This window comes from Sus scrofa, chromosome 10 (genome assembly GCF_000003025.6).
Source record: "Sus scrofa isolate TJ Tabasco breed Duroc chromosome 10, Sscrofa11.1, whole genome shotgun sequence".
In the NCBI taxonomy this organism is placed as follows: domain Eukaryota; kingdom Metazoa; phylum Chordata; class Mammalia; order Artiodactyla; family Suidae; genus Sus; species Sus scrofa.
Window position 1 is genome coordinate 62,833,244 of NC_010452.4, and position 14,544 is coordinate 62,847,787.

Below are 14,544 nucleotides of genomic sequence, written 5' to 3' on the forward strand. Positions count from 1 at the left end.
CCAAACAACCACTTGTTCTATTTTGTCCCAAAATCCTTCCACCTCCCCAAATCACTGCTAAATCAGTGGGACCAGGAGAACTGTAGCTCTTTCTTTGGAAGCCTAGGTGGATTTCTAGGTCACATTTTGAGCTTTTTTTTTTTTTTTTTTTTTTAACGGCTGCAGCCATGGCATGTGGAAGTTCCCAGGCTAGGGGTTGAATACAAGCTGCATCTGCTACGTACACCACAGCTCACAGCAACACCAGATCCTTAACCCATTGAACACCGGCAGGGATCGAACCTGCATCCTCCCGGATACTAGTCTGATTTGTAACCCACTGAGCCACAACAGGAACTCCCCATTTGGGGCCTCTGTAGCTGAGGTGGGACTACAAGGCTGAGAGGAATCCAGGCTCAGTGAGCTTTGAAAGTGGACCTGGCTCTTGAACAGTGGTATACTTTGACAGCAGATGCAAAGAGTGGAAAACAGGATTTTCATGCCTAATAAATCTTTCCCAAACATTTCATCAAAAGGGATATTGGTAAACAGGTTTAAGCCATAAATATCACCTGATTACAAATTTAACACTATTACCAATGGTTGAAAAAAAAAAAAGATGGCAGGAAAATTGCCAAGATGGTATTTCCCCCCAGTGCAAGACTGGTCTCAAGTCTGCATCCAGCTTTGTTCCCAGGTAGGCACTTTGACTTTCAAGTGTACCCTCAGAGATGCTCTGAGAAATTAGCTAAAGGCGTGGTCCTATGTCCCATCTTTCTGACTACAGGAGGTAACTCCAGAGGCACCTGTAAGAGTCATGGTACTGGTGCCCATTCTCCAGGTAAGAATGTCAGTCCCAGGAAAGATTACATCTTCCTGTCCCCACTCATTTGCTCCTGGCAGGACAGTCCACAGAGGCCCCACAGATCCTATTTCCAGCTCACTGAGTGGACTTCTACTCTCCAAAATGATGTCTTCATAGTTCTGGAGAAGTGCAAGATTAAAACGGAAGCAAAATTTAGTGAGCACTTAATATATGAGGGGCTCTGTGTTCACATGTTCTCATTTAATCCTTAGAGCGAGAGGCAGGTATCATTGATCCCAGTGAGAAATGAAAAAACAGAGTTAAATCACTTGCACAGAGTCATGGAACCATTAAGAATCCGAGCCTCCATCACTACAAGTTTCTGTCTTCAGTGAGTCTACAACCTAGGTGAAGAAGTAAGACATTGCCATGTGAAATGCTGACCACACACACCCCAAAACATACACACAGGAAAAATACCATAACTCAATAATTTTTTGAAAGGGAAGCAGACAGTTGACATTATTCAGAGGATTTCAAGAGGAGAAAAGTTTTAAAAATCATTAACGTACATTTTTAAAAAGAAAGATGAAATGAAACTGAGTTGCTATTTGTGTAGCTGGTAGAATTAGAAGATCAGAAGGGTGTCCAGTGTTGTACCGGCTATGTTTATATTATAAATGTAAATCCTTCCATTTAATCAGCAGCTTCAGTGAGAATAAGTCCCACTTCCCTGGGTATTAATACAAGCGGGAACTGTAGGGCCCTATACGGAAACTTATTAAAGCTCATTGACTCTGACCCTGTAATTCCATTTCTAGAAATTTTGCCCAAGAAGATTAAGAAGAGATTCAGAAAAATATATTAATTAATGCACAACATTTTTATTGAGCACTCGCCCTGTGCTGGCCGGTACGCTTGACCCTGTGACGTAGCTGTGAACTAGAGCAGGAAGTTCCTCTCAGGAGTTCCCAAGCATGTTCATTGAAGCATGACTTAACAACAACAGAAAACTGTTTTCAAACTAAATGTCCAACAATCACGGGATCTTTAAATAAACTGTATTATGTCCATGGGGCTGACCAGCCATGAAAAATCATGTTTTCCGGTATATTTAAGAGCACTGGGGGATGTTCAGAGTAGTGTATACCAGCCCCCCCCAAAAAAAAAATTCCCTCTGGGACTATGTGGCTTTCCATGTCAAGATGTGAGCTTCTCTAATTGCAGTGGGAATAAAAAATCTAAGACAGACTCAAAGAAAGTAAGTTTCAAGTGCTCCTGCTTACATTAGGATTCTAATTTTCAAAATATTTATATAGGATTCCAATTTTAAACACGTACTTATAGAGACACATAAATGAGTGTGGGTATTCCCTGTGGCAGCATTATGTGCAGTTTTTATTTTCTCGCTGCTGTGTCTTCATATGTTCTGAAATGTGTGTGCTTCCCTTATAACACTAAAAAAAATTTTTGAAGTAAAAGAACAAAGTAATTGGCTGTCCTTCTTTTAAATGGTCTGAGAATAAATACTGGCAGTGTTTCATCTTCTTGGCAGTCCCTCCCATGCATCTTCAGATTTCGAGGCCCGTTTGTGGACATAAAGCCCACACTATAGAAATGTGGCAGGATGCTGTTGGATGAAGAGGTGCAGTTAATTCCATTTCTCATCCAGTTGGTCCCACCGCCGGGAACTGGAAGCACTGGTTCTGCCTCTAAGACACACTGCTTCCTTGTCCATCACGTCTGGGCAGCTCCAGCCTGAGCGACAAACAGCCCTTCAGCAAGTTTACAAGGTGGATTGTGAGAACCTCACAAAGTTCAGGAAACCACAAGTCACACAAGACATGGGACTGAGAAAATCATACAGGAGTTCTAAAGCCTCGTCTTCAAAACCAAGTGACTAATAGCCAAGCTGTTTCTATAAACTCGTTCAACACATAGTAGGCATTTAATGAACATGACTTTATATTCCTCTTCCTGATTTATTTTAATCGGACCTTAAGACAGCATGTATCCATAAACTTTTAGAGCTGAGTCAAATGGTCAGAAGAGTGGGAGGGCTATGTGATTCGCCACTGCGATGATATTGCTAGGGAGAGTTTAGGCTATGAAAGGTGGGCGTTATTTCACTTTTAATAACCTAGTGGTCCGCCCAGTAGAAATACATTACCTGGGCTGTGTGGAAAAAGACAATAACTGGTAAGAGTTAGTGATTACAGTTGATGAGTGACTTCTTTCTTTCAGCGAAAGAAGAACATCTAAGCTGGGGCTGCATTTGGGGGGAGGAAAAGGGGCAGCTGATGATTAAATTAGGCTACTTCTTTAAAATTAGGGTTAGAAGCCTTGCTTCAAAAGGAATTTCATTATGCCTCGCTCTCCTTTTCATATTCAAACCCTGGAGCCAGGATTGAAATCCAGGATTTTTCGGGTGTCTGCATTTTAAAAGATTTTGTTTATGTTAAGGCTTAGGTCACTTTAATAGGTATGTTTTAAGGAAAACATTACCTTTGGGTGACCTCTGGGATTTGAAGGTGAAAATTCAGTCACTGGGAAAAAAAAGGCATCTCAGTTGTCATGGATGAAATCTCTAACCTTAAAGACAATTGTGTGTCATCCTGTGCGCTTCTTCCTACAGCCGTAAAAAACAGTTGAACCACAGCTGGCACAAAGGAGGTCCTGATGGATCATGATTCTTGCCTAGAAAAACACAGACCGGTTAAAAATAAACATGTTAATGGAAAACAAATAAACTGGTGGAATTTTATAGAAGCAGCAAAACGTTTCTGTGATCTTCAGGAAGCAGGTTCTAAACCCTGCCCACTCAATTCTTAAATTGTTAGTATAAGCTAAGCATTTTACCTCTAGAGAAAAGAATCAAATTGTGCTGGTTATCATATATCAGAATTACACAGGACGTCATCGGTTAATGATCATTTATTCCTAGCTACTTGAAGAATAATATCCAGTAATTATAGCAAATGTAAGTCAAATAGTAATAGCATAGTTTACATAGTACAGTAATTATAAGTTATGTCCATGCATCTGGGACAATGGTCTTTTATGCTCAGCATTAAATCTGTACTGCAATTTATTCAGAATACCATCCCTGGGATTGAAGAAAGGACGCTCGCCTATAGAAAGGAAACGTGTCCTCGTTTCCTATTTCCAATAAGTCATTTGAAGAAAACTGCTCTTTGCATGCCTTGCTAAACCCAATTACCACCAAGACATCATAAACAAATACTCATTGCATTTACAGCTGGTTCTTTATTGCACAATGCAAAATGTATTGTTCAAATTTAAACCACTTAAAGGGAGTAAGCATCCAGATTTCTGCATTCATTTAAAATTTAATTGGGAGGGAAAAAAAAAGAAACCTCAAGCATGTGTTGCAGTATTTTCTTATTTAGAGACTGCTGCTAAATGAACAATCATATAACACTCTCAAGTCTAGCAAACACCAGACGAAAATGTAGGGAGGCGTGTCCGGCGTTGATATTGACTAACCCTGGAATCTACCAGTTTGCTTAAGTGGAAAGACACTAAATAAAAGTTTTGTACACATGGAGGAGGAAATGGAGCCACAAGAAAGGACTTGGTGTACCCCCGGCTCAATAGCATCAGTCACCCTAAATCTTCTGGGGGCTCATTGTAGGTTTAGCAGCAAGTATTGAACACACTGATGCTGTCCTGACTCTGAAGTTAATAGGTCCGTGAATTACACACGTGCATAAATGTACCTCTAAGAGAAAAATTAAATGGATAAAAATAACTTACATTGAAGGAAAAAAAAATTTTTTAATTCCTGGAGGTTCTTCAGAATGTGTAACAACACTCTCACGGGCAGCTCCAGCCTTCCAGAAAGAATCTCCTTCTAGGCTTTCTGTCCTGCAAGGAGATTGCTCTTCTACCTGGTCACAGACACCCACCAGTTAGGTTTTTGCTTAACTGTCTCCTTCTTCAGGAAGCCTTCCCTGCTTCTTCCCCCACCGTCTGATGTTACCTGCTCTTGCTGGACTCCATGAACAGCCTTTGCTTTTCCCTGATTATCTTCCGTATCATTTTAATGCAGCTGCTTATTTATTTCTCTACTGGTCTCTCCTCATAGCAGACAGGCAGGAGACACTGTTCCAGATCAACATCAGACATCAGGTGCACACCACACTGGCTGGCACAGAGCATGAGCCCAGTGGGTGTGTGTTTTGTTAGTGGAAGACCCTTGGCCTGGCTTCTCGTGTTGCTGTCTAGAGAACAGCTTTGGTGATGAGGTTGGGGGAGAGGCAAGTTTTCAGGAAGGGGCCAAGGAATAGCAGGAGGGCTACTGAGAAAAGGTCTACCTTGGTGCAGTGAAGTTGGATCCTTTAATCTTTAAGCAGGTGTCTGTCTTTTACTTTGATTCTTTTCTCTATCCTTCCCTTGCTTTAATTTCATACATTATAGCTTCTCAGAGCCCTTTAATATATACTAATGTTTATTATTAAACTCTAAGAAGGGCATTTTTTCAAACGTACTTGCTCATGGAACCTTCTGTTCTAAAGCATCCACCGAGATATGCGATACATTGTTCTCAGGGAACACAGTTCGAGATGCTTTGTCCTGGGTCACCCTTTCTGTAATGCTGCATAATTTTTTATCACTGAATCTGTAACATGGGGATGAAAATTATCTGCAATGATCTGATAGGAACAATGAGTATGTTATTGTGAATCAAAGCATCCATTGATCTCATTGACCTATGACGTGATAAAGATTAGTGGGACATCGTAGAAAGGGGAGGTATCCCTTGAATGACCAAAGGGGAAGAATCCACATAGAGAAATCTGCATAGATCCATGAACTTCACGTCTAACAAATTTCCAGACTCCTGTTTGTTTTTCATCGAACTGTATTCATCAAGCACATGGTTCATGTAACTGTGTTTAGTTCAGCATGTGTTCCTATGTCTTTGTTTAATATTTAGGCGAGCAATCTTGGAATGAACAGGTGAATGAAAAAGCACTGAGGGTGTTCAGCAAAGTATCTCTTTCTCTTTAAGCCAAATCTCCTGACAGAAAGCATCACCACGTGAAGAATGCACCTGGGACACCTTCTCTAACCCTCCCCAGCCTCTCCGCCACCACACCTGACGCACCCTCTGCAATACAGGTATGGATGAGATTTTGCTTGTTTGTTTCCTCATTTTCCACCACACTTGTCCTTCTGCAATAACACAGATATTGGGACAACGATATTATTGCGAGTGGCCACCGTCTTGCATTCAGGGCAGAAAGAGAGAGAAGAAAGGGCCAGGTGAACCGATGCTCTTATGTCCAGGAATAAAAGGAATAACAAGCATAAAGTTAACTGCAAGCCTGCAATGTCATTAAATCATTTTGGAGACTCTAAATTCTCATGCTGTATGCTGATATTTCGACTTTGTGGTTCACAAAATTTCTGTTATCCTCTGTCTCTGAGGAGACTGGGAAAGGCATTGAGGGGTTTAGAATCATTGCTACTTACTTTGAGGTGAGAATGCAGTCATTTTGAAATTGAGGTGAATTGTGCTCAAAGTAAAATTTTAGAAAAATGGAGGAAAGATTCTGGAAAAAGAGAAAAGGCTATAGGATTTCCCACGAGTCTTATCCATGTCAGTTATCAAAATGAGTGAAATTAATTGGCATTAAATTAAATCAAAAGGAGACAGACAATGCTCTAAATATGGTTACTTTTAAATTTAGCCTATACCCAACTAAAACATCAGTTTCAAGGGTGAAACAATAGGTTAGTCATCTAAACATTATGTCAAATATACAAGTACCTCAAAACATCTAGCAGTTTTGGCTGTGTGACTCCATGATTAGACTTTTCAAAACTACAGAAGAAATGAACAAATTCCCATAAACTTGGGAACATAAAATGACATGCAGTTACTATCCTGTGGTCCCTCTGGGTCAGAAGTCCGGCGTTTCCTTGTGGTAGTAGGATTCAAGGAAGCTTGCTTTAAAATGCCAGCTCTGGGAGTTCCCGTTGTGGCCTAGCAGGTTACAAACCCAACTAGTATCCATGAGGGTGCAGGTTCGATCCCTGGCCCAGCTCAGTGGGCTGAGGATCTGGCGTTGCTGTGAGCTGTGGTGTAGGTCACAGACGTGGCTCAGGTCTGGTGTTGCTGTAGCTCTGGTGTGGGCTGATTTGACTCCAGCCTAGGAACTCCCATATGCCACAGGTGCAGCCCTAAAAAGCAAAAAATAAAATAAAATAAATAAAGATTTAAAAAAATAAAATGCGAACCCAGGAGTTTCCTAGTAGCCTAGTGGTTAAGGATTCAACGCTGTCACTGCTGTGGTTCAGGTTCCATCCCTGGCCCAGGAACTTCTGCATGCCAGGGGCATGGCCAAGAAAACAAAATTAAAATAAACTAAAATAATCAAATCAAATCAAATCTGCCAGCCCACAGTGCAGTCTCCATAATCGAGTGGCCCCAAGAGCGGCATTCAACTGCTGCCAAGGATGGATAACTCCCAGGTTATTCAGGAGGCCCCGTGGGGGAGGGTGGATCCCGGGAAATGAGGGGAAGGTGCAGGCCCCACTCCTACTTGCTCAGAACCAGGTCTCCACGATGTGAGAAAACCTGAGTCACCGTGTTGCGTTGTGTGGTTTTTGGCTTTGGAGTTCTGGCCATCATCACAGTTTCGATTAGACTGAGGCAAGAAAGCAAGAAACCTCCTTTTACTCACCGAGACTCACCGATGCATCGCAGCCTTTAGCTTTGGGCTATGGCTGCATTTTAAGCCTCCAACAAACATTGTAAGTCTGCAACAAACATTTTAAGTCCTGTAACACCTGAAATAATTGTAACATCTGAAATAATTCTTCCATTCTTCTAAATAATAAAGTAAAATACCTTAAAGGTAAACCCAGATGGTACAGCTGTTCTCATGTTTGCAATAGTTAACGGTATCTGTTCACTTTCTTCTTAGCAGCCTGCTAAGGTGTAACTACTACACTTTGTAGAATAAGCTCATGCTGCAGAGGTAAAAACTAGAATTACAAGACATTGCTTAATTTTCTCACATTTTAACTATTTCACATGCAACTTTCAGTTAAAATGCAGAAAATTTTTATAGCTTTTTTTTTTTTCTTTCTAACCAACCTAGCCTAACTGGACCTACACATAGTAGATAAATAATAAAGTTAAAGTTAGTAAACAGAGGAGGGGGACTATTAATCATAAATATGATGAAAATAGAACCCCACCACTTAGAAACCAGTGAAAATTTCTTCCTGTATTTGAAAACAATGCCATAATATGGACCTTTAAAGGATTTTTAATTAATATTTATTTTTAGAAATCCAGGGCGATTAAAGTCTTGATTCCCAACCTGAATATTTTCAGTTTCCACATTGAACACTTGAAAACCACTAAACCAAAGTTCACTGAGCTTTTCATGATAACAGGAAATCCTCTCACCACAGCATGTTCAAAATTAGGAAAGCATTCTGATCATTTGATAAAGTACAAGCCAGTTAGACTATGATGCACCTTTTAAGAAATGATATGAAAGAAGGATAACGTGGAATTTCCAGAAGAGCTGCTTTTGTTTGTTTGGGATGTTCACCCAGGAAAGTAAATTGCCAAATAAGGACAGAAGCATAAATTAGGTCAAGAGACAGCTCAGACATCTTTATGGAAGGGGAGAATTGATGGGTCCAGCCTCGGAGCAGGGAGGTGGAGCTAAAGGGCATGAGCTTGTCTTCCATCAAGCAGTCCTTGCAGCCAGTGAACAGCAATGTCTCTAAAAAATGTCACTTTTCAGGATATCCCTTTTTACATGCATTTGCCAAGCAAGGGTGACATGGGAGGACAACCCTTTATCGGAGCGGCCCGTCTGTCAGATGCAGCTAGACTTCCTGGAACCAGAATCTCAAACATGAGTGTGGCTGACCCAACCCCTAAGATTTCCAAGTTGACATTGCCCCGTGGTTAACACTGTGAGGTTTTCTGGGTTTTTTTTTTTTTTTTTATGAGTTCTTAAAAAACAAACCTTATTCTAAATATGGTTACTCTGAGGAAAATGAATCCTTATTGACCCAAGCATATTCTAAACATCTTTATGACACACAGAAACATAAATTCTTAGGTTATCGATTTAGCAGGCAGTTGAAAAAAAATAGGACTCTGGGGGGAAACAGAGCGATCCTCTGATTTGAGTCTTATGAAAAATTCAGTTTTTGTGGACTTGGTGAAGGAGGTGTAGTCGCGTGGCGATCTTTCTGCACTTTTGGTTGATGGTCACGTTAACCATCTCTCAACCCCCAGCCTCCCAAGTCCTCGGAAGCTGATTATAGTCACCTTTTAAATGAAGAATACAAGGAGGGCTGCTGTTCCCTAAACAAGGTACTTAATATAGTGAAAATGATGGTAAATCCTTCCAACAGGCAGCCTAGAGAAGTGGGGATGAGCCAAGACCTGGCAATCCCATTACAGGCATCTGGGTGGGAATATCAACTACTTAAAATCGACAGACAACCTTTCTTTTAAAAAATCTGTAAAATGAACCAAAAAAATAGTAGCCACCAGCTGTGGACATGATCTGAAATAAGGTGTGCAACCTGACTAGCACTTGGGAAGTTCAGTAAGACTAAGTTAAAATTACTGCTGGGAACCAGGTACTATTTTACTAAGCATGTTTTATTTTTGTCTCATTTACATTGTTTTACATTTTTAAATCCTTCCTCCAATAGAGTGTGGAATATGTGCGTGTGTGTGTGTGTATTGATCTGAAGGGGGCAGTGGGGGTGGCAGTGCCTACTCACGACATCAAGGCATGGGCATTATGGTCACAATGGCTTAAATAAATTTTTCTAATGAAATAAAGTTGAATGTATTTAAAGAAAGAAGTCCCAAGAACAACCCATTCATTTCACAGATGAGGGAAACAGACTTTGCAAGGATCCAAGTTAACTTGATAAGGCCATGTGGCTAGGAAGTGGCAGAACCAAAATTTAAACTCCAGTCTGTCTGTCTCCAGAGCCTGTTGTTTCCCACTCAGCAGGGTGAGAGAAGGGCTCGAGTTCTGTTTTTTCATTTCCCTGAAGACCAAAGAATATAGTATTCCCCCCAAAAGAAGGAAAGGACTCCTACACTCCATAGCTCTTCTGATAGATTGTGTTACAGCTAAGTCTGAGGCCTGGATCTACCAAAAAAATTCTCAGCAGCAGGTCCCATTGTGGCTCAGTAGGTTAAGAACCCACCTGGCCTCCATGAGGATGCGGGTTCAATTCCTGACCTCCTTAGAAGGTTAAGGATCTGGCATTGCTGCAAGCTGCAGTATCAGTCGCAGGTGCAGCTTGGATCGGTGTTGCTGTGGCTGCCTTGTAGGCTGGCTGCTGCAGCTGATTCAACCCCTAGCTTGGGAACTTCCATATGCCACAGGTGCTGCTCCTAAAAAAAAAAAAAATTCTGACCAGTAAAATAACTTCCTTTCTAGTCTTTTAAACATCATTTTGCTTTTCCTAGAAAATTTAATTATTCATGAGTTCATTCATTCAATAGTCGTAAACCATCTATCATGCACTCAGTGCTGGGCTGGGCTCCACGTAAATGCAATCTAACAGAAGAGGTTGACTTGGGTATTAAGTAAGGGCATAAATTCCAAGCTGGTGTGATAAGCAGAGAAGCTTCAAAAGAAATGCAATTAAATCAAATTAGGAAGCAGAGTTGCAGTTCAGTTACAAGATGGGTGCTGTCTGACACATTTTTTGGACAAGTTAGGTAGTGGATGAAAAATTCAAGACCCGTGAGGGAAATCATGTTGGAAATTCAAACAAACTTTCTCAGTTAGGACCAGTGTGTTGATATTAGAAATGGGGAAAAAAGTGATGGGTTATTTTAAGAAACATCTCCTTCTTAAAGTCACATACAACATTTGTTTTCTAGTAAATAAACTGATAAGACTAAACGCTAAAAATGTGCATTTCAAAATGGATGTTTCCACGTTGCTCAACCAAATGCCTAAGGATTAATTGTATTTATGGACTCATGGAGTTCCTGTTGCGGCTCAGCAGGTTAGGAACCAGTAGTGTCTGTGAGGAAGCAGGATTGATCCCTGGCCTGGCTCAGTAGGTTAAGAATCTGGCATTGCCAAAAGCTTCAGCATAGATTGCAGATGAGAATTAGATCCAGTGTTGCTGTGGTTGTGGTGTAAGCCTACAGCTGCAGCTCTGATTTAACCCCTAGCCCAGGAATTTCCATATGCAGCAGCAGATGAGGTTATAGAAAGAAAACAAATTTATATTTATGGACTCTCATCCTTCCTATTTGAGAAGAGGGGATTGTACTTCTCTCCGCATATGAAGTACAATGTATGCTAGGTGTTGGACAGTTATCAGTGTGGCATGTCCATTGAATTCTACTGATTTACCCTCTTTTTTTTTTTTTTTTTTTTTTTTTTTTTGCTTTTTAGGGCCACACCCACAGCATATGGAGGTTCCCAGGCTAGGGGTCAAATTGGAACTACAGCTGCCGGCCTACACCACAGCCACAGCAACAGAGGATCTGAGCCACATCTGCGACCTACACCACAGCTCACGGCAACGCCAGATCCTTAACCCACTAAGTGAGGCCAGGGATCAAACCCGCAACCTCATGTGTCCTAGTTGGATTCATTTCTGCTGCGCCACGACAGGAACTCCTGATTTATCTTCTTTTGTTCCATTTTGATGTAGCACATTTTCCTAATAGATATTACAGTATGACTATTTGTAGACGAATCATCTATCAGTCATAATAACACACTGTAGGGTCGTATAAACATCTGGCTCTCTCCTCTACCCTTTCTGTTCCTAGCAGCTGTGGTTGCTCCAAGCTCTGAGCTCTGGTTGCTCAAGCCAGAACATCTGCAAGTTTTCCATTACATTTTAATGGCTGGCATGACGTAGACCAGGGCCTGCCAGCGGTCTCAAAGCCGAATAAAAAGGAAACTCACATCAAACAGTTTCCTTCTGGCAGTCAGCCTGCCTCCTCGATCTTCCTGCTTTGGGCTTCCTTCTCATGCCCTCACAGAGTAATTTTTAATATTTTATCCAGGGTATATAGTTATCTGCAGCAGGGTTAATACCCAGGGCACTTACTCAGCTGTAAACAAAAGCAGAACGCCAGACTCAAAGGTCATGGAGTCGAAATGTCACTATTAATATCACTTTTTAAAAAGTGCCCCAAGACCATCCAGATGAAGACTCCTTCAATATCTTTTTTTTAATGAGTATGAAAAATCTTTTGTCTAGTACAGAGAATTTCTTTACAGTGTTTACAAGTCTTCAAAAACTAGAGAATCATGTTGTAATTTCAGACTGATTCGTTTCAAACACCTAGTCACTACTAACTTTGGATGGCAATCAAGATGGCCCATTTAGGCAACTGTGAGAGAATCTTAGGCCACTTCTTTACAAATATCCTGTGAAAATAAACCAGAATCCAGGGATTTCCAAGTTGTCTAATTTGCTTAATCAACTTTCTGGCAAGGGTTAAGAAGATGGCCACAGAGAAATAGCTATCAATAAAAAAAAAAAAAAAAAAAAGATCTTGAAATAATAAAACATGCTGATACACGTAGACATCACAGAATTTGTAATCTAAGATTGATGTGTTTGAGCTTGAGATTCAGAATGGGCAGATACTGAGAAGCAGATGAAAGAAGAATCATTTTAAAAACATTTTCCAGGCTATTTTTGGTCACTAGTTTAAGACACTTGAACTGGCTTCAGTTAAGTACAGAATTATAGCATCTAGAAGTCTCTCATTTATCTCATCAGAAATAGGACTCAGTATCTGAAATTGTATCACTTTTTGTGAGACAACCTACCTTTAAATTCCTCTTCATCATTCTCTATCATTTAAAGGCCCTAGTATAACAATATACATCAGCTATGCAGTTATACTCAATTTTTATATTTATCACTTCAAATAGATCTTTGGCTATAACAAAGATGCACTAGTATCATTTGCATGTAGGGGATACTGAAACCTATTTCTACCTCTTCAGTAATTGGAAATGGTATTTGAGAAACAAACGTTAAAATTAAAATTTAATGAAACCAACCCAAAATATGCAGAGTCCGCTTAGGAAGATAAAATGAATTCCAGGCCAGAAAGATTAGATAGCACATGGGTTGTACGACATTATTAATATGCCTGTAGAGAGAGGGTGTGGACAGAAGGGAATTGCTCAGCTCTGGAAGCAGTGGATCACTAGAGCAAACCATGGCAACATCCATTCAAACAGGGCAAGGTTTTAAGCAAAGAAGAGATAGGATTTATTTCAGGAAAAGTGGCATTAAAAAAAAAAAAAATTGCCTCGGCCTATAACCAGTGAGACTACCCTGAGGTCAGGTATAACCCTACTATGGAGATGGCTGCATCCAAAAGTCTCATTCACTCACTCACTCATTTGGTTATTAAGCAACCTTCTACTGGATGCCAGCAGGATGCTGATGCAAGGCAAGAAGCTGATCATATGATGGTGAGCTAACTAGACAGAGCCCACATTTGTTAAGCTTTCATTCTTTTTTTTTTTTTTCCTTTGCCGTACCCATGGCATGTGGAAGTTCCCAGGCCAGAGATCAAACCCACACCACAGCAGTAACCAGGGCCTCTGCAGTGACAATGCTGGATCCTTAACCCACTGAGCCACCAGGGAACTCCAAGTTTTTGCTCAGATAAGAATGATAAGCAATTGTTGAGTGTTCACAGCTGGAGTATAATGACAGATAGTGATGAGTTCTGTGAAGGACATTTTTAGGAGGTGATGAAATATTAAGAAATGAATTTAGGGGAATCTGGCTCAGCAGGTTAAGAACCCAGCCCGTGTCCATGAGATTGCGGGTTTGATCCCTGGCCTCGCTCAGTGGGTTAAGGATCCAGCATTGCTGCAAGCTGCAGCATAGGTCTCAGCTGCAGCTTTGATTCACCCCCTAGCCTGGGACCTTCCATGTGGCACAGGTGTGGCCCTAAAAAGAAAGAAAAAATAAATAAAAAAAGAAATGCGATGGGATGTAGCCCCAGGCATTCAGTCTCCAGAATACATCTTCGTAAATTACATTCATGTCAGCCAAACAGACCAGCTGAGAGGGCCACTGTTAACTTGCTTTTAGATGGGGCTTTTATTTTCAGATACACTCTTGCCATCAGGCCAGCTCTGACAGAGCTGCCAACCCCTGGTCCTTTACCTTCACCATCCCTTTACATTTTCTTTCCCACAAACAGATCCTGAAAGCCAGAGTCAGATTCTCCTGCTACTGCTACAGCCCTGCCAATTCATGGCCCAGCCTCGTCATTGTTCAGAAAGTCCGTATGAAGGGATCGGGGCCATTGGGCTTTCTTTCGGGGGCTTCTATCCCCCCCTGCTGATTTCAGCACTATAAAGGCTGGGGGGAGGGGGACCCCATTGTCCATGGGAAAGGAGTAAAACAGTGTGTTCCAACAACTGCAACCCAAACACACAGCTTTTCATTCCACATGTGGCATATTGATACTAACAGCATTCTGTGAAAAACTCAAAGGAAATGCAGCCCATGGAGCTTCTAAAAAAAGAATAGTCTTTTCGAGACTCACTGAAGTCTAATGTATGACAAGCTTCATTTCAAACACGCTTTAAAAATGTGATGTAAGCCTGACAAGTTAGACTTTGTAACTTGGCAGAGGCAAAGTTTTTGAAATGTATTTATATATGCGTTGGGTGTAAACGGTTATTGTACTGGAAAACTTCTTGAAAGGGATTTTTATA